Here is a 20,388-nt window from a genome sequence, read left to right on the forward strand (position 1 = left end):
CAGCGCGGATGGAGGAGTTGGGAGGCGTGTGGGATGCGGCGTAGTGCAGAATATCATTAGGCAAAAGAGGGAAAGGAATTAGGGTGTAGGAATTTGTTTTTGTAGCGATACCGTTTAAGTGGTAGTTTGACTGCGTGAGTAGGAGGTGCCTCGAAGCGGGAAAGTCATACTTCCACAGGCCAGGAGACGTGAAGATAAAGTCGTCAAAAAAACCCCCCACGGCTTCTGAAAACAGCCCTTATTTTACTTTTTACCCTCAGCTGTTAGCTAGTACACAAACAGCTGACTTAAACATATACTGAGACGCACAGTGTATGCAGCGCTACATGGTTCTCTTAAAATGTTAAGCGCGTAATAAACACCCATCCTTTAGCAACATCAGCTGGCTTGGCTGATGCTGAAGAATCCTTGAAACATTAGACCAGCAGCCGAAGGTGGGTGGGCACCGGTGTCAGGCTTCTTGCTGTAGAAGCCAAACTTTCCAGAACTGTTTGAGAAGGCCACTTGGTTTTCAACAGCCCGCACTGTCCCAAAGCATTTATGGATTTTGACAGGCCACATGCTTTGTTCCATCCTTGGAAAAAAGTTAACATTCTTTAAATATTTGGAAGTCCTTTTTTTTTTTTTGAGTGGGAGGAATGGCAAGAGTGCTAGTAATTAAAAATGTGTGTGCGTGCATGCACACACCGCTGTGATGAACACGGGCTACTTCTGTTTCTGCTTGGTAGCATTTTTGATCCTACTTTATATTCATGTAAGCATAAATACCTATCTACAAAGAGGTACAGAAGAGTGGATAGGCAGTTGCTCATAATGACTCAGACTTCAGCTGGTCCTACAAGAGACTTCCATATCTGGAGTGAAAGGTCATAGTTGAATGATCACTCGAAGCCATCACCCCTGCCAGGGGAAGCAGCTGTGCCCTCTCCTTGTTCACTGCAGTTAAGTCTGGACCTTGCATCAGCCTCTCTTTTGAAGTGGTGTGATTGCTTGTGCTGCCATGTGGTGAGTTAGACCAGGGAATAGATCACATCAAAACTAACCCTACCATTTTTGCCTTCTGTTGTCCTCTAAAACCGCCCACCAACCAACCCTATTAAAGGTTGAAGAGAGGTCAGGACTACTTTCTTCAAACACAGTCAATTTGTGGAACTTTGGCCAGTTATTGGTATGAAATTTAGAACAAGGCAATTTAAAACAGATAATTCAGTAGTGCTTGGCAGCCTTTATTCATAATGTTAATAGTAAGCAATAAGTTTTTGTACTCTGATCAGCACCAGGTCACTTCAGTCTCAGACTGGCTGCTGGAATGTTGAGCAGAAAACTCATTTTTACAGCAGTTGTACATTATGTGGTTGACACACAAATCAGGACTTCTAAAAAAATCCTTGAGTTCATGTAAAAATCCATGATTTTAAAAGAATTGTTACCTTCTATCCCTCTGGAAATATGAGTTTCTATTCCCTCACAGAGATAATTTGCTTGACTTTATCGGAGCTCATCCATTTGTATCTGCATCATCTACAGAGTCAGGTATTTACATCTGGTATGTGCCATTAGGTAGAAGAACCTGAGCAGCTGAAAGATGACAGTCAAAACAGGAAAACTACCCCAAACCTAAGCTTGCATTTCACAAAGTTCAACAAGTCCCTCTTTATAAAAGACTTCCTTCCTCTAAATAAAAAACTCCATTATCATCTCTTTTACTTTCATAGTTGTCTAGTTCTTTCTTGCCATAGATACATATTCTAAATTACTTGTTTGAGATAAAAACTCTTTTAAAAGGAGAGTGGGTGTCATATTTTGGTTAGTGTCTCTACATTTTCTACATTGGTCATCTTTTGTCCTTCCCTGTATGCATCCTACAAATCCAGGATAAAACAAGGGCAAAGATCTTATGCATTAGCATATAAGAGAGCTGCAAACAATAGAAATCTGACCTTTTCTCAGGTACTGAAGTAGCGAGTGTAGATAGAAGTAAGCCACTTCATTGTTCAGGGGTTTGAGTATTATCACACCACACAAGTTTTATGTAGGAGAAAGCTGCATCAGGATTTTAATAGGAGCTACTATGCAAGAACAAACTGCAGGGCAAGAAAATCATCTGGAAATTGTCTCCACAGGGAAGACAAACATATCAGTTAATCTCTGGAAGATGCAGGGGATTCTGACTTTCAAATCCTGCTAAGCTCAGAGTTGGATCATCCTCCCAGCAAGAGGTAAGATGCTGAAGATATTTTGCCTCAAGACAGTAGCTCCTGTTTTTCATTCCTTTTGTCTCAGGCCAAAGCAAGGTAATGCTTTCACCTGTGGCAGCAGACCTTTTCTTTTACCCACTTTCCCTCTGGGCACAGCCATCACTGCTTGACTGTAGTCACCACTAAGAATTATCTGTCACCAGACTTGCTTTTGGGGGTTGATTTTACCCTTGCATAAGTGGTTGCAATCGTCATGGCATCCACACAGATGTTTTACATGTATTGCATGAGAAAATTTGATCACCTTTGTTAGGAAAAGGGTAGCATCTGGCAGAGAAATGACAGTGCTGTATAAAATCCCATTAATCTGTCATATGAATTAGGTGAGCTTCACCTGCTGCATCATTTTTCTTTTCTTGCTTCTAACAAATCTCACTAAAATGTCACCCGATTGCAAGGCAGACATCAGCTTAATAGGACTAACCTGTCTTTCCCACAGAGGGCATCTTGATATGTGAGTGGCAGAAATTAGGGAAGCTTGCTTAAGGTTGGTGGTATCAGAGCCTGGCTTTGAAGTAGTACCTACTTACTCTTTGCAATTAATGCAGAATTAATTGCAGATTGATTCAGTAAATTCAGTAAATCACCATAGTCATGCCCAAAAAATAATACATATAACACAGAATTAGTTTGCTAATATTGCTATCAGAATAATATTTGGGAACTTGTACTTGCATTTTTAAAATACACATAAAAGGGGGGAAAAAACAAAGGAAACTATGGCAACAAAACCCACAATCTGACACTCATCTAGAAGGTCTGGTAGTGTATTGGGTGGAACTTATAATGCAGTATCTTCTGAATAGAATACGAAATAGTAAATGCAGTGCAGAAGTGTGAAATTCCGTTTCAAGTAGTACAACCATAGTACTGAGGTATATAATTTGGATTTAATGCAGAGGAAAATAAACAGAAGTACTGTCCAAATTTACATGGGAAAACCTCCAAGGAGTTAAAAAAAATCACTACCATTTATTTGTGTAGCTAGGCGAAAAAGAGAGTTTCTTACTCTCAAGACACCTGGATTCAATTCCTAGCAGATCACAAAGGACAATTGTGTCATTTAGTCAGTCACTTTTTATAGATGAGATTCAACTAAGGAGACTTAGTCTTTCTTCACAACGTTTTCAATGGTGTGAAGAGGCCGTGATTGGAGAAGTGTAAATACATCCTGCCAAAATAAACTAAGGAAGCCTTAGTGCTAATTAGAACTGGTTGCTCTGTGCTTTAGTTGCAAGTATAAAGAGCATCTCCTTAACCTCGTTGGGATATTGAAAGGATGGTTTCATGGATGTTTGGAAAGCTGGCAAAGACCAGGGCAGGAGAGTCAAAGTGCTGCAAGAAGTTTCCAGCTGGTGCGAGTTGTCATAGCAGAGACACCAGAAGGATTTGCTGTACGAACCAGGGTTAGAGAGAGTTTAATCAATAATTAAAAAGGGAAGAACTGAAATGAATGTCTAGCGTGTGTTAAGACTTAACCTGACCTTTCAAACAACATCTGCTGGAGGGTGCTTTTACCATTACAGGCCCTGGGATGATGGAATCGTACAGGAATGCAAACATTTCCGGCATTTTCCTCTGGCAGGCCCTTCTTTGAAGTTCTAATCCTGCAAGTGTGGTAGAATCTGTGATAATGACAATAAAAAAACTTCTAAATCCTATATAAATTAGAGATACAATGTCTGACTCACAACTTAAAACTGGCTTTTCTGGATGTTTGTGTGTTTACATAAAACTGCACTGAAAGGGTAAAACATAATGCATCAGGTTTGATGGTACTACTTCTCTGAGTTTTATCTGTGGTCAGTATACTAGCAGGAAATAATTGTGCCTGTGGTTTCTACATCGTGAGTGGAAATCTGGAGTTCAATAAAATACGGTCTCATTACAGCATACCTGTCTCCAACATATGTTCTCATTTTAGTGTTTCTGTACATACAGATAGCTCAGATTTATCTTCTGAATGACAGAGCTTACCCTGTTCACCACAGAATATGAGAAACCTTTTGCTGAGCTTTGAAATCTTACATGGAAACCTGCTATCAAATACTGAATACAAGTTGTCACCCCATTACAGTGGAACATTGAGAGGCAGATTAGAATTTCAGATTGTGGTATTTCGTGACAGAAAGGAAATGGTAGAGTATGAACAAGGGGCAGTCATCAAGGGTTGGGGTTCTCCTGGGTTAAATATGACAAAAGATAGCTATTTACAAAAAAAAAAAAAAAAAGGAGAGAGAGAAAAAAGATATAAAGGTGATAGAGGTAGAATATATTATATTATACAAGACAATATAGCAATAAAAAAATTGTCAGCTTCACAAATCATTGCTATAAAACATACCAGGTCCAGAGGAGGCCATAGCATTATATAATACCCTACCTCCCCCAGACCTAGGAGTTTAGGGTCACATACCTTTTTATTATTGTTATCAAATTAGGTCTAATTTAAAGAGCCTACTGACAAGCAAAGCCTAGTTTATCTCACTTTTTCTGGGATTTAACCTTAGTACCTAAATTTCCTGATTTTATGCCCTCACAATTAAATAGTTTTAATGTCCTCACTCATCCCTTGATCTCATTGAAAATTACCTACCAAATCATCCACTCTAACAATCTTACTCTGCACTTCCTTTTATAGATTATCCAGCATCTTGTAGCCAAGAATCCCCTTTAAATCTAGAAAGCTTCACTTTCTCTTTACTGATCCTTAATTATACTGAAGGAGATTCTCCTGTCTGAGCTAACAGCTGTCCTTTATCCTGCTTGACAACTGAGCTGATGCTTGTTCCCAGCAATCTGCTGATATTTTCCAAAATACCTGCTGTCCTAAAAATACAGTTTGCTACCTCTATTGGTTTGAAATCGCAAGACAGTTCACTCACATTTGTGCCTTTCCTTTTTCCCTGTAGAGAACAAAGCATTGGCATTCGGGAGGGGTCCAGGTTTGTGATTATGTTCAAAAATGTTCTCCAGTGATCAATAAAACTTGTTACATTATCAAATGTAAATCAATACGGATTGTAATTGTGCACGTTGTGCAACAGGCTGTATGTAGGTAGTATTTTCCCCAGCTTCCCATATGATGTCTGCTGTTCCAGTGCAGCAGGGGAATTCCTGGCATGAGCCCTAGCCTCCTCTGTAATTCAGTTATGTGAAGGATTCACAGTCCTATGTGTTGTTGATGTGTGAAAAAGGAACTTCGTTGGTGATTGACTTACTCTGAAGTGTTTCTTCAGCACTCAATATTAGCTAGGGGTTAGCAAACTCCAAAGCATGGCACCCTTCTTTCTGTCCCGTGGGTGATTTAGTGGTGAAAAGGTGCCTACTCTAAATACAGATATTTTAGATCCCCAGCAATCATTTCAGCACCGTGCGATGACACAGTTCCACAGTGAGCGCATGTTTCTATCACCCAAAGTCAGCGCTTACTGGGAAGCACGAACCTGATGGAAGACAGCTCATTATCTGGAAGCAGTGAAGAGAAACGCTAGATGAAACAAACCCAGTCCCCTCATGAGTACCTCACTCTGTCCTGGCTGTGTTGACCCACTTTGTCCTATTTGGTGGAGCAAAGACATCCTCACGGCCTTGCTCCAGAGTCACAACCTTCCCAAAAGGAGTAGCAGGATGAGGAAGCAGCAACATTTATCCAGTATTGCAGAGCAGCTGAAGGCTGTGTTAAGATGTGGTCCCTTATTTAGAACTTTGGTGTTGCAAAATGGTATGTATGCAACAGGTGAGTCAGAAACTGTAAAGTCTGTGCTGTTTGAGCTGTCAGACATTCTGGGCTGTGGTGTGCTTAAGCTAAGAAGGGAGATGGACTTGACCTATTACTAGATCGGGCAAGATGCTGTAAGCGGAGGAGGGGAGATTGTGGAAGATTTTTGGCTTGTTGGTCCTTCTCCAGTAAGTGCAAAGGAACGTAATGTAACATGTAGGATGAAACGGAAAGAGGATGCTGAGAACAGATGACTCTTTAAACAAGGAAGAGGAAGAAGAGCAGAACAGTTTTAAAGAGCATATAAGGAGCAGTTGTGTCTTGGAAGTGAATAGCCAGTTAGTCCTGTATAAGAATTTTTGTGTCAATATTTAGTGAATCACAGGAATTGTAAATGCTGTTGTGTTAACAATGATAAGCCATAGAGATACTCTAAGCATTTATAGAAATCTGGCAGTATTTTCTTTTTTAAAGTCACTTGATACAAGATTAATGAAACAAACAATCTTTCATTATTTCATGAAATCCATTACAACCAGATAAAATTTCCAATGGCTTCAGCTAACTGCAGTAAAAAGCAAATTTTCAGCTCATGAGTTAATAGTCTTGGGTATTACATCACCATAGACAGTAGAAAGGATTAAACGAGTTGTCAGCATTATATTCCTCCTCTACTGATTCACTTTCAGCAAAACTGAAACTTTGTCTGACTTCAAAGATGCTATTTTAAAAATCAAAATTTTTAGAAAGGAATGACGCTATTTTTCCTGCTTCACCAGAGTGAATGCTCCTCTGCTGCACACAAATGAGCCACTTGCCCTAGTTGAGCAAAAGCTACGATGAGGGCTTTGATCAGTGTTGACGGTGTTCCTGCAGTATTTCAGTGTCTCATTCCTTTTTGCTCTCTAGAACCATTATCAATGACATCGGTTGAGGGAGAGTGTAAATGGCAATAAGATGGCCATCTCCAGAGAGTGCTGAATCAGTCTGTTGCAAGGATGCCTTAATTATTAATTTCGTTACCACAGATTTTTTTGGTTTGATAGTTTCTCAGGACAAAGAGATGCTTTACTATCTTCTTAAAGCACCACTCATCTATATGACAAAATTTGTACACCTTAGTCTACAGAAACACCTTTTACATTAGTGACACATCAATGCTCTTGTTTATAGGGTTACATTCCACACTGGGTTTATTTTTCCTCAGAGACAAGCAGGAAATCTGTCACTAATTTCCTTCTAGCCAGCTCTGACTGCCTTTTTCGGTCCTCTTAATCCTTTGTACATTTCTTCTCCATTTTATCTTCTAAGACAGACCTGGTTCTCTTAACTTCATTCTTGTGTTTCTTTCAAGGTATTATTCATCCTTCTCATGCAGCTGGAAGCTGACAATTGGCAGAAGATTGCCAGCTCTCCCTGCAATACATTGAGTGGATCTGAGGTGTCCATCCACCTCATGTACATCTATTTCCTCACCCCAATTCCTCTTTCCTGCCTGTTCATCATTATTTTTAATTATCTCTATATTTTATGCCACGCATCCAAAACTTTGCTTCCCCTTTTCACACCTAAACCCTTTCTCTTAATAAATTCCCGCTTGCTGTGCAAGAAACCAACCTCTCTAATCCTCCTTGTCAAGTGATCAGCTTCTCATTAAATCATGTACCTTCAGGAACTGTGTATTTGCAATTCAGCATTTCCTTCCTGTCTGTTGCCACTGCCAGGAGTTGCAGTCCCATGGCTGCAAAGGTCTCATCACCTCTTGTCTCATCACTCACCGACAAAGCCAGGCTGCTCCCATCTTTCTTAACATTTCCACACTTCCTTCTGCTTCTCAGTCAGATTCAGCTTCATGGCTTGGCAGAACTCTGTCTTGGCTTATTTCACTTTCCTCCTTTCTTCCTTTGTTCATTGGCCTGTATACTTAAGCATCTCCTTTTCTACTTCTTCTCAGACTCATGCATTTTTTATGTCACTCTGTGCTTCAGGCTTCTCATGAAGAAAGCCCTGCTCTTCCACAAATCCCCTCGAGTCTTCTTCTATCCACCTTAACAGTGTCTCTCAGCTGCTGTCCCAGAAAGTTTTTTTTCCAAGCTAGAAAACTCTTCAAAGCACAGTTTTTGTACTGTCAAAAAACAGAAGCTTTTCCGCCTCCCCTTTAAAAGTAAGCGGTGCAGTTACTTGAGAGAGAGAGGTATTTTTGCAGATGTGGAGCCACACTCTATACTGTCTTGTGGGACTCACAGGTTGGGCATCTGAAGACTGATAGACTTCATATAAGGTCGCTTTGAGCATTTTGGTAAATTGTTTAAAGTCTTCCCTGTTTTATTTAGGTGCAATTCTAAACTATTTGGAGGACTCGTTCCCACTTCATACAAGGCTAAAATTGCTGTAAACCTTATGTATTGGTGCTCTCTAAAGAAAGAAAGAAAGAAAAAAGTTTTATTCAGTTACAAGCCTCCAAAAATGCATATATACTTTTAAACACAGAATGACAATAACAAAAAATACCTAATTTGAGGTAGTGGGTGCAAAGGAAATATATTACGAGTAGGCATGAGTAAAAAGTTAAGCTTCCCTTTCTCTCTTTTATGCTTCTCCTTTACTGGTGCTGTAGAGACTGAAAATAACTCTGCTCTCAGTGATGTCATCACCATTAGAGGAATGCTGTCAGCTTAATTTGTTTTCTGACTTCAGCAAGGGAAATAGAATCTGACTGCTGACTCACTTGTTAGGTCTAAAGTAAGTTGTTATGCTTATTTCATCTATTTTGGCCACGAGTCTTTAAATATCCATCTCCTTTGTGGCAGGTACAGGTACTCCTATTCTTGAAGGAAAAAGGAAATGTAGAGTCTGAAATAACTTTGCACTTTGTTAGATGTTGTCTAAAGGAATATATAAGATTTTTGCAGGGTTGTCCTACTGAATATTTTTTGTCCTCTATACTAGGCCACAGTGTTGGCCTAGTTGGTTGTCTGGGATGGTTGAGTTGTTACCTTCACCTCAACCTGAGCAGCTGACATAGCGGTGTCAGCAAGTGATGGTTTGGCTGCAGATCCACTGTTCAGATGCTTTTGGTTTTCCTTCCTGTCCTGCCCTATAATGTCTCTGCAAGCCGAAATGAAAAAGTCTTGTTGAAAATCAGTGTGCAAATGGACCCTCTTTTATCCATTTTATTATCTTTTGTTTTCCATGTACCTGCAAGAATTGCTCTCGCCCACAAAGAATATTTTTTGATGTCTACATGATGGATGTATTTTATGTACATTTTGAAAAAAATAAAACTTGCAGTTTAGTTTGGACTGGCAAAATAGCAGCAAATGGAGGCTTTTCCTGACAGCATACTTTTTTTTGGCTTTCCTTCTGTGTTTAAGTATCTAGGGGCCAGATCCTCTGCTGGCAGAAGATGAGAGGGGCTCTAGCTTTTTTGACCACTTTGCATCTTTCAGGGATTTAAAGTTTTGGCTGCCACTGACTCACCTAAGCAAAACGGACTTGAGTCCATAATCAAAAGATAAGGTATATTTGAATGCAATGAATGGCTCTAAATAGTCATAGCAAGGAAGAACACAGACATGAAATAAGAATAAGCAAAAATATACAGATTGTTTCAGTTGTGTGGTTTTCCTCAGGATGTTTAACTAGCATTGCCTTAGTTTCCATTTATTTTTCTATAAACCTTATAAGTTATTTGATATCAGATCTAATCACATTTTTTGCCTTTAGCTTGTTTGCTTTTAGGTCCTCTGTCTAGAGTGTAGGTTGGAAGCTACTCCTTGCTGGTTTTTCGCCCTTTTGTTAGGATGCAGGAGAAAAACATGCTGGCATATTTCTAAATTATCATGGACTCAATGAATCATTTTTTTATTTGTCACACTTTTAATCATGTGTGTATTTCTGTAGGAAAAAATCAAGGAATTCTCGAAATTGGTGTCACAGCAACATTAACAATACTCACAGAATCACAGAATGGTTGGGGTAGGAAGGGACCACAGTAGGGTTACTTGTTCCAACCCTCCTGCTAAAGCAGGTTTGCCTAGAGCTGGCTCCACAGGATTGCACCCAGGCAGGTTTCAAATATCTCCAGAGAAGGAGACATTCCAGTGCTTTGTCACCCTCACAGTAGAAGTCAAGGCAGAGAACACCCCCTCCTCTTCCCCCATCTACCTGGTCAGCCATGCCATCATAGAAGGATATCAGATTGGTTAAGCATTCATTGGTTTTCCCATTCATGAAACCACTCTTTTATAACTCTCGCTCCAGAGATTAATTTCAATTTTAGAATTTATTTTCTTATAAACAAACTGAAAACTAATGGCAACATTTAATTTAAATATGAGGTACATGGGAAGGTAATCTCTTCCAACTCTGAATATTCTGTGATGATGATTCTGCAATGTACTAGCACAGTAAAACAAAGAATAGAATTTATTTTCCCATTGAAACCATAGGCATAATTCAAATAAGTACCTACAGGACAAAACCCCTAGCTTTTAAACTTTTATTTTAAGATGGCACAGTTCATCCAGTCATAAAGGATTGCTGCATAGCATTCTTAGGAGCTGTCAAAAGAGCTTTCTAATATAACACCACACATTTAAAAGATATTGTCTCTATACTCAGAATCAGGTGCTGGCTCTAATGCTACCGACTATGGTAGTCTAATTTAAATCTGCTGTAGGAATCCTAGATTCAGGATAGTATGTATGCAGGATGAGGAAAATGTACACTACTAGCTGAGGTACTTATGTCTCTGGCTTAAATGTGCTACACTAATATACTCAGTTTCTGTGAAAACATCCAAGTACTTTTTTTTCAGCCTGTAATAATTAATGAAGATTAATGAATAGTTCCTTTTGCTCATGGACTGGTGAAGAACTTTAACTTAGAGAATCAAAATTTCCATGCTTCAGGGGCTCTGTCATAAACAAAACTGGGAAGGACTTCATCTTACATTCCACAGTGGCATCTAAAAAGTTCGTGCTTAGTCTTGCTTTTTAATTTTGTGTATAGTTTGATGAACTCTTCACATAAACTGCTCTGCATCCTATAAAATGGCTTATACTCATGGCTTTTGAAAGGCAAAGACTATTAAAATCTCATGGAAATTTTGTCTGACAGAGAACCAAATAAACTTTAGATAGATACCTCGGGGTCTGGCCCAGAGAAAGCTTGAGTAAATCTTTTTTCACTGTTACTACTGGCAGTTACTGAGCTTGTCAAACAAGCTGAAGGGGATCTCAGCTAAAGAAACAATCTCTGGAAAATAAAAAATTATAGAAACAATAAGTAAATAGCATTGCAAGAATTAGGAACTCAGCCTTATTGATTGATAGGTGGGTTTTAAGGTGTTCAAAACCATAAGCATTAGTGCTTTGTCTACCATAATACTGTTCTGTGTTTAGTGATGTTTAAAAAATTGTAATAACTGGGTTGAATGTCATGTCTTCATATCGGTGTGTTCAAACTAACTGAGTGTCTACACCTAAAGGCTGGAGGAACATAAAGGACACTGGAGCCGTTTCTATGTTTGATATCGTGTGCATTAGCTGATTGTGCATATGAAATACAATAAAAGTGAAGAAATCATGGAAGGAAAGTTCTTCTTGCCTTATGCATTGTGTAATTTTGCCTTAGAAAACAGAGTAAAGCCCAAGTTTTTAAGGGTAATGTCTCAGATGAAGCCCTGAAATAAGTTATGTATTTGTTTCATCCATTGGTTCCTAACACATCTACCGATTTGTCCTACTGCTTCTCTCTCATGGGTTAACCACTTGTATGAGCAATATACAAAATAGTACCTGGGCAGCAGCTGGTCTGCATGCTTTATACTTGTCAAAGCAAAAGCAAAAGAAATACAAAACCCAACACAAGTTCAGGAAAAGGTGGTTCAGCTTGACTTTTTAGCTGGAGGAAGAAGCTAATACTGGTGTTAATTATGCGCCTTTAAAAATGCAAATCTTCATTACAGCTATTGTTGCCAGTTCGAAATCAGTTAGATTTACTGTCTATCACAATTCCTAGCTGCAACTGCCTCCCTACAAAAGGCTGCAATCAAGGACTTGCCAAAATTAAATAGATGAGCGCATTGATGTACTTATTATAGCATTTATGATGCATTAAGTGCCAGGTGGAAGCATGGACTATGAGATAATATAAAGTACAGAGCAATCCCAGCTTTATGAGTTTGTATTGTTTTGTGAAACATGTCTAATGCCCTATTTTTCAAAGGCATTGAGACAACATACTTTCAAAAAACTTCCTCTAGGATGGAGAGACAGGTTTTATTAAGGTTGAGAAATGTTGGTTCTTCTAGCACGTCTGGAGCACCTTTTAATGGTAATGCAACTAAACTTCACTTTCTGAAACTTACTGTCTACTTTACTGTCTGTAAAGTAGAATGTGGCAATTATCATTGGCAATTTTGTAATATTGAGACACACTGTTAACTTCTAACAGTCTTTAAAACCTGGAAACAGTAGAAAGATGGATACACATGTAGCTTATGTGTAGCTGTATACACTGTCACTGCATGAAGATGAACCTGAAAATGGGAGGAAAAATGATAGTCACCTGAAATCAAGCTTAGCGTTGTATCTGGAAGAAGCTTTCTGCACTCAGGCAGTACTTTCTCAAGTGGAACAACAAATTGTAATTTTTCTTGTGGGCAAGCCTCTACCAAGCTTCTCAGCGCCCTGGGCAGCCACTAACACACAGGCCTTTTCACCATCCTCAAGGCCCTGTCACTAGGGCAATGCAGATGTGAGAAAGAGCTGGCAGAACTCTCTTCTCTTGCACAAAATCAGTGTTGTACAAAACAATTATCCAGTCACTTTAAGAACTTGCTGGGAATCCTTCAGCATAGTGCCATTCAGCTTGCCCCTAATTTTGAACATTTCTTGCCCAGAATGCAAGAGTTGCTCCTCCTTTCTTCTCTCTTCTGTCAGAAGGCACGGTAGGGGATACCCACCTGCCTTCCAGCCCACCACATCCTAAAGAGAGCCTTGGAGGTCTTCACAGCAGCCTCAAAACTGAGAGATGCAAGTGGGGTCCAACCACATCAGGTGAGAGCTGCCTCTCACCAGTAGGAGCAGACTGCATCTAAATAGGTTGCATTTTCTGAATATTGCATGAGAAGCCTCTGGGTGCTGGCTGACAGTGGTGGGCAGTTAGCAGTGTGCTGGTCAACCTTCACTCCTTCGGCTGAAATGTTAAAAAACCCAACACCAAAACAGCCCCAAACAAACCGAAAAAGTGAGTTCTAGTGCTACAAAGTGCCAGAATACCTGCAGTGATAAGAACAGGAGGGTTGTGGTCAGGGCAGAGGCTGGGAGTGGGCCTGAAAGCAAAACTTTGAGGAGGGCCAGCTGGGCAAACCACAACAACCAGAAGTTGCTCACATAAGCAGATTCAGAGAAAGTCATAGTCTCTTCCTCCCTGGCCCTGGAATGGATGGATCGACCTAGACCTACTTTGTTCACCTGCCTGTCAAGTCAGGCATGACTGTTGGGCTCCTAAGCTTGTAGGAAAACTATTAATGTCCAACCATGATTTGCTTTTAGGCAGCAGCAATAGCTTTTCCAGAGATATTGTAGGCTTGTCTCATGTCTTTTCTGGCTTTGCCCATTTCAGACAATGAGAAAAAGTGGAGAGATGTAATCAAAAGCTGTTTCCCAAACATTGCTCTAGCCTCAATTGGCCTTCCCATGTCTACACTCAGGCATCATCTGAGAAATTATCCTGGAAGAAATTGCCCTGGACAGTTGCTTTAAAGTTGATGAGCCTGACCATTAACATTTAAATGGCTAAAATTTTATGAATGAAACCATTCCCTACAGAAATATCCTGGAGAAACTGTTGTGAGAGTGCCAGGTGGGAATGATGGAGGGCATAAAGTACTTTGGGGCATATTAACTGATCAGAATCAGACTATGAGCCACTAATGACAGGCTTCCTGGAAGTGTAGTGCTCAGATTTATCAATTGAAGTAATTGTAGGAAAAAAAGAGACATATTCCTGCAGGTGTGAGTGACTCTGCCAAAACCCTGTCTGGATTATTATGTGCACTTCTGAGCATCAATGACTGAGGGAGAGGGAATTCAGACTGGAACAGGTGTAGGAATTTGATGGCAGTAATGGAAGGTATTTTAGAGAAGAGAGCTTGCTCAGCTTAGAAAAGCAAAGGCTGAAAGAAGTCACGGTTACTCTCTGTGAATGTTAAACAGGTAAAACACCTGGAAGGGAAGCAGCCGCTTATGCTCAAGAACAATACTGGCACAGGAATGAATAGGTATAAATTGGCCATGAATAAATGTAGATTGAAAGCTGGGATGGTTTACAACCATCAAAGCAATAAAGTTTTGGTTGCTTTAAAACAACAATAAAAATAAGGGAGTACAGGACCTATGTACTTTTAAAACAGAAGTTGATTGGTTTATGAAAGGGAAGATGCAGGTTGTTTGCCAGTAATACCAGATAGGTAGAACTTGATACACTGGGAAATTCCATCTAGTCCATTGCTTTAACCTTTATGCTTGGGCAGATACCATAAGTGTCCATAACAAAGAACACTAATGCTAAATGAAAATTGAAGTATCAGTGGCTTTCTGCGAGAGGGTAATCATTTAGAAGATAAAATGCTCTGTAGATATTAGAACCAAATTCCTGCTGGTAGCATTCAGGTACTTAGGCATGAGTGCCAACATGCAAACCTGATTAGATAAAGAAGGTAGGGTAAGGTAGGGAATGGGAAATAATGCTTTGTAAACAGAGATTGCATTACAGAGGTGGCCTAGCAAACACTGTTAACCTAGAACATTGAAGGCAAAGGGGAAGACATTAGGGAAAAAAAATTTTTGTTTCAACATGGCCCTTAAAACTCAAAGTACTCAAGGATTGCAGACTTTCACTCTACTTGCAACCAATGCAGCAAAGCACTACACATCTTCTGAACTTTGAAAGAAAACCTGACTGGTGGCTGATACATGTGACTGGAATAAGAAATAACGGACTAAATAGGCCAAAGTTGTCTGTTTCTAAATTTCTATTATAGTTATTCCTGAGAATAATTGGCATTTCTGTACCATCTGCAGCGTGTTCTTCATCCTCAGGAATAAGGATCTCATTTTAGGATCTCTGATGCTAAAATTAGAGTTTCCAGTGGTGAAAATCTGCAGAGTGTGAACCTCAAGTATCAAAAAGAATGGTATAGAAAAGGAAGAATATAGATGGTAACATTAAAACCAACACTCCACACTTTCAATTTTTTAACCTGCAGACTAAAATGGCATAAAACACACACACCCCACACTGAGCAGCTCTGACGGAGCTGATAGCTCTTTTTCCTGTAGAAAAAGGAGTCTTAAAGACTTTCAAATGAGAAAAGTCTTGAAGGTAATCACTTTTTCATCATGTTTCACATTTTTGTATCTGAATTTCAACACTGAAGATTCCAGATGCTATAAAAACATTAATGTCATGCAACATAGTATTAAGGTCATGTCTCACTGATGTAGACTGTTCTGGTTTAGCCACCCAGCCTGGCAAACTGCTGCTAGTGCCAAACCAATATTTCTTTTTTCCCCGTAATTATACCATTTTTATCCCTGAGTGAGATTTTTCAGGCGTACTATTGTTGACTCCATTTCCACTATGCTGCAAACTGTTCCCTGCCCCCACAATGTATTCAAATCCATCTTTGCTTTTACTAAACAGTGGTTTCGTAATCACAGATTGAGCAAGGTGTAGTTGTGCCTATTAGGAATGCTATGCTACAGGCGTGGTCATTTTCTTAATTAACTCTAAAAAAAAAAATTATCCCTGTACAATACTATTTTGGTTTTTTAACCACCAGAATCCCCTCCCAAGACCCGGACACTGGATCAAAATTTTAAAAAAAAGAAGTCTTTGACTGGAGCAGGGGAAGACATATGGGTGTCACGCCAGAAAATAGTTTAGAATAAAAACAAACTGGAAAGCTTTATTTCACGTAAAACTACTTCCAATTACATCAGCAACTGATAAGCAGTAATTTGAATTGATGTTCCTGTTATTTTCAGAAAGAAGTTCAAAAGTCCAGATTTAAAAAAAAATATCATTTTCATTGTATTAAGCCTCACTGTAATTGATGTAAAAGCTCTCACTGATCTAAAAATAGAAGACTAGCTAGCCTCTTCAATGGTAAACTATTAGGAATAGTCTTATGAAGTTTAATAGTGGCTGTGGCTGGCAGTGCCTGATGGAACAGCCAGACAACACTTACCCACAGCAGAATGGTGCTTGCTCCTCGGGAACAAGCACAAGCTCCAAACTAGCACCATGCCCCTGCTGGCAGGCTCTCCCCCTTGGGGTGGGGGTTCCACCACTCAGACAGCTGCTGGGAGGGCAACACCAGCACCTGGCAGGAAACCCAGGAGGCTCCTGGTCTGTGTAGGTTGTGGGTCCTCATGGAAATGCCAGATTAGCTGAACAGGGGCTGTGATTGACTCAACCTGCTCCTCACACGCAGGGAAGAGCTGATGACAGCTCTGGTCACACAGAGCAGCCCGGGATGCAGCAACCACAGGATGCTGGAGATTGGGCCCAGAGGAAGGCAGAGCACCCTGGTCTTTGGGGAAGCAAACAAGGACTTGTTCAGGGGTTGCCTGGCACAATCCCTTAGGGAACTGTGGTGATGGAGAAGGGAGCCCAGGAAAAATGGCTGGTTTCTAAAGGCAACTTACTGAGAGCTGAGGAATAAACCGTTGTGTCGTGAGAAGACTATCAATTTCTGGAGAAGGTCTGCATGGCTAGATGGGGAGCTTCTCATTGAACTAACACACAAAAATGAAGTGGAGAAGAAGTAGAAACAAGGACAGGCAGTATAGAGCAATGTTAGACACTTAGTGTCAAAATTGGGAAGGCCAAAGCTGGAGCTGTAACTTCTGAGGGGCACTGAAAGACTCTGTGGAAGTTTAAATTCAGGAAAAGCATGAACCCAGTGATGGGTAGAGAAGAAACCCTAGTTAGAATGGGGCAAAAAAAGGCTCAAGTATTCAGCGAGTTTTTTCACCTCATGATTCACAATCAAAAGCTGCTTTGGTATTGGCATTGTGTGGGGTGGAAAGGGACAGCCCTTTCTCAGCGAGGTCAAAAAAATTGAAGACTTGAAAGAAGCTGGATGTACTCAATACCATGGGGTAGGGCTGGGTAGGATTTATCTAAAGATGCTGGAGGAACTGGCCAATGTGATTGTGGGATCAGTATATGGGCAAAACCTTCTTAAATCACATTTTTTTAAATAGCAAAGCTGCTGTGAAGAGGAAAATGGAACAGGCATGTGAACAATTTTAGCTGTAGTTGATCTGCTTTAGCTGCACTCGCTATTACAATGAAAGAAATTCCCACAACAGAGTGGGCCATGGGATTTGATTTTCTTATTTCTTGTCCTACTTTTATGTTTATAAAACATTACATATGGAAGAGGGAAAAATTCAATGCCAGGTGAAGTGGTAATTTTAGAACCTGGACTTGACATGAGCTTTCACAGCTGGTCTGGGTGAGATAAGCTAGTACTCTGGTGAAATACTCATTTTACATCTGAGGAGGAAACGCTGTGAGGAAGTGAGCTTTTACCACCAGTGGACTGAGTCCTGAAGTTCCTGCTTAGTTTTAGCTCAGCCAAATGCTTGTCCAACTCATGTGGGTGGATTCCTCTTCAGAACTTAGATATTCACAAGAACTGCAGACAAACTGATTCCCTCTCTTAAAAAAAAAAAAAAATTACAGAACATTCAGTTTGTGAGTTGTCACATGTGAATATTAATTTCCAGTTTGGCATTTCATCTGCCTAAGGCTCCTATCACACTCATCCCAGCTCATCTTTCTCTGTGTTCTTTAATACCCAGCTACCAACCTTGGTATCCATGCTTCCCAAGCTCTTGCCTTAGCAAGAGGGATTGCAGACAGGTAAAATGGGGGCAAGTAACTACCCATCTCACACTGCCACCTTTCTCCCAGCAGGGTGACTGATTTGACTGTCTCTCCTCTGCTCTTTCACCAGAATGCACAGAAACATAATCTCTTGGAGATCAGTAGCTCTCTCAGGTCAAGGTATGTTTAACCAGAAAGTTCAAAAGTGAAGGTGAGCAGACAAACAACGTGGTCAGATAATCCCCATTTCCTTCAGAAACCAAGATAAATGTATAGTGAATCTAAGAAGGAAGAGAAAAAAGGAAGCTGAGGCTGGGAGTGAGAGATATAACAGTGTCTCATTTTCCCTTTCATTTGCATCATTAGGAATTCTGCTAATTGGTTTGAATAGGAACTGAGATGGACCCAAATTCATCTATGCATATTTCAAAAAAACCCATTTAATTTGGGAGGTAATTAGCAAAACTCTAATTTAAAAAGAGGAAAAAGGAGACATTATAAACAAAACAATGATGCTTGTTCCTTTTTAAAACAATTCTTTTTGATATTAATATTTAGACATCTATTGACACACCAATAACTTCTTTGAGGAACAATTAAAGGAAAAATGACTGCTTTGGGACTAGGTGACAATATACAATAAATGACTTGATACACGGGAATAAATAGAGAAATAGAGAGAAATGTTGTCTTAACAGTTGAAAAGCAGTGAAAGGGACTTATTTAAGACTGAATGCATAAATTCAGCATTCCTATTTTCTGTCTTGCCGTGCATAGGCAATTGACATGTTCTTTAAATGTATTTGCCTGTAATGAAGATGTAGGTGATACAGTGTCAGTGTATAAACTGAGATCAATTCACTTTCACCTGGGCTCTCACCTCTACTTTTTGAATGACTGTAATGAAATGTAGTTATTAAAGAGTTTTGGTCTCCTAATTTTTTAAGTCTAAGGTTTTATTGGAATCTTTTCTAGAAACATCATCTATGTTGACAAATTTTCAACCTGCTTCTTCAGATTCAGCACAGGATGAGCACTTGCTTTGTTAGTCTGACCACACGGTTTCATAATCATTGAACACTGGGGTTATTAGTCCTCATGGACTTCATTTGGCAGGGTATGAGCTAAGCAGTGGTTAAAGATTTAATTTGGGCAAGAGCTTAAACATATGTTTAAAGTTATGTGAATTCAACATGTCCCGTCTCGGAGTTGTGCCTACGGATGCCAGGATTTAGCACACATCATCAGGCACAAGGCAGAAGAGGTAAAGAGAGAAGGGGAGAAGCTTTTCTGAGACAAACTCATCTTCCTAAGACCTTGCAAATGGCTCTGGGCACCTGCAATGTGTAACCTCCAGATGTTTGGAAGTGAACCAGGCAGGAACTGACTCTGCAACTTAGTTCCTTGAGGAGCCAGAGAAAACATGGGCTTGTTAAATAAGAATCCATTGAAGTTTTCTACTTCAGGGTTATTGTGCTTAAATTTGCAGTCTATAATTTAAAAAAAATCAGACTAGGCATCCTCTGACAGAAGGCTGTCTGCTGTCTGACAATCTTTGCTCCTGCTTTTACTTCCTACTGTATCTTCTCCCAAATGGATCTTCTGTGCTATTCTCTCTAGATGTCTTTGACATGGGCTCAGCATCTTCTTATGACATCATTTATTGCTTAGTTGTCACTGATTTTGGGTATTCAGAGCTGGAAACTGGTTTGCCCTGAGCAAGAGTCAAGGGTGTCCAAGAGCAGCACATGAAAGTGAGGGGTCAGGCTTCAGTGTTCCCATTCCCCCTGTGCCCGATGCAAGAACTGGCCTTGTCTCCTCCCATAAGTGCTGTGTCAGCTAGGAGGGCAAACAAAACAGAGGAGGCAAAAGTGACCCACACTCGAATTGTTTTAAGCCTGGCCTGTGTATGCAGATTGAAAAGCCAGAAATGTTTCACAGATGTCTGCAGTAGCCAGGGCTGATTGTTGAGCTGCTGTACCCCACTCAGCTTCCAGTCCTAGCTGTCAAATCAGCTGAAGAACAATATGATTTATGGGGAAAATTCACTATATAGGATGAGTAACTATATACAGTTCATACTTCATAAGCCCACAAAAGCTGATCTTGGTTATGCAGAAGGAGAACGGCTAGGATCTGAAATGGAACTGCTAAAAATGCTACTTTCTCATCTGATTTATAAATCCCAGTTTTGGGCTGTACTTGGAGCTGTAATCAGCGTTTTGAAAGAAGTTAATCTCAGAGCATGAGGAGTGACTAATACTATTATTCTCCTTTCAGATTACTTGCACAGAGCTTCTCTTTCTGATTAGTAAGAATTCTTCACCCAAGAGTCTCATCTACTTGCAACCTCTGCATTCGTAGTCAAGGATTACTTTCATTTAAGAAATTACTTGGATAATTTTCAGAATCTGCTCAACATTTTCCTTTTCCATCTCCCATATCTTCTCTTGCCCGTATTCTTCTCTTGCTTGCACTTCACAGAATACTATCCATTAA

This window comes from Pseudopipra pipra, chromosome 2, assembly GCF_036250125.1.
Source record: "Pseudopipra pipra isolate bDixPip1 chromosome 2, bDixPip1.hap1, whole genome shotgun sequence".
NCBI classification, from domain to species: domain Eukaryota; kingdom Metazoa; phylum Chordata; class Aves; order Passeriformes; family Pipridae; genus Pseudopipra; species Pseudopipra pipra.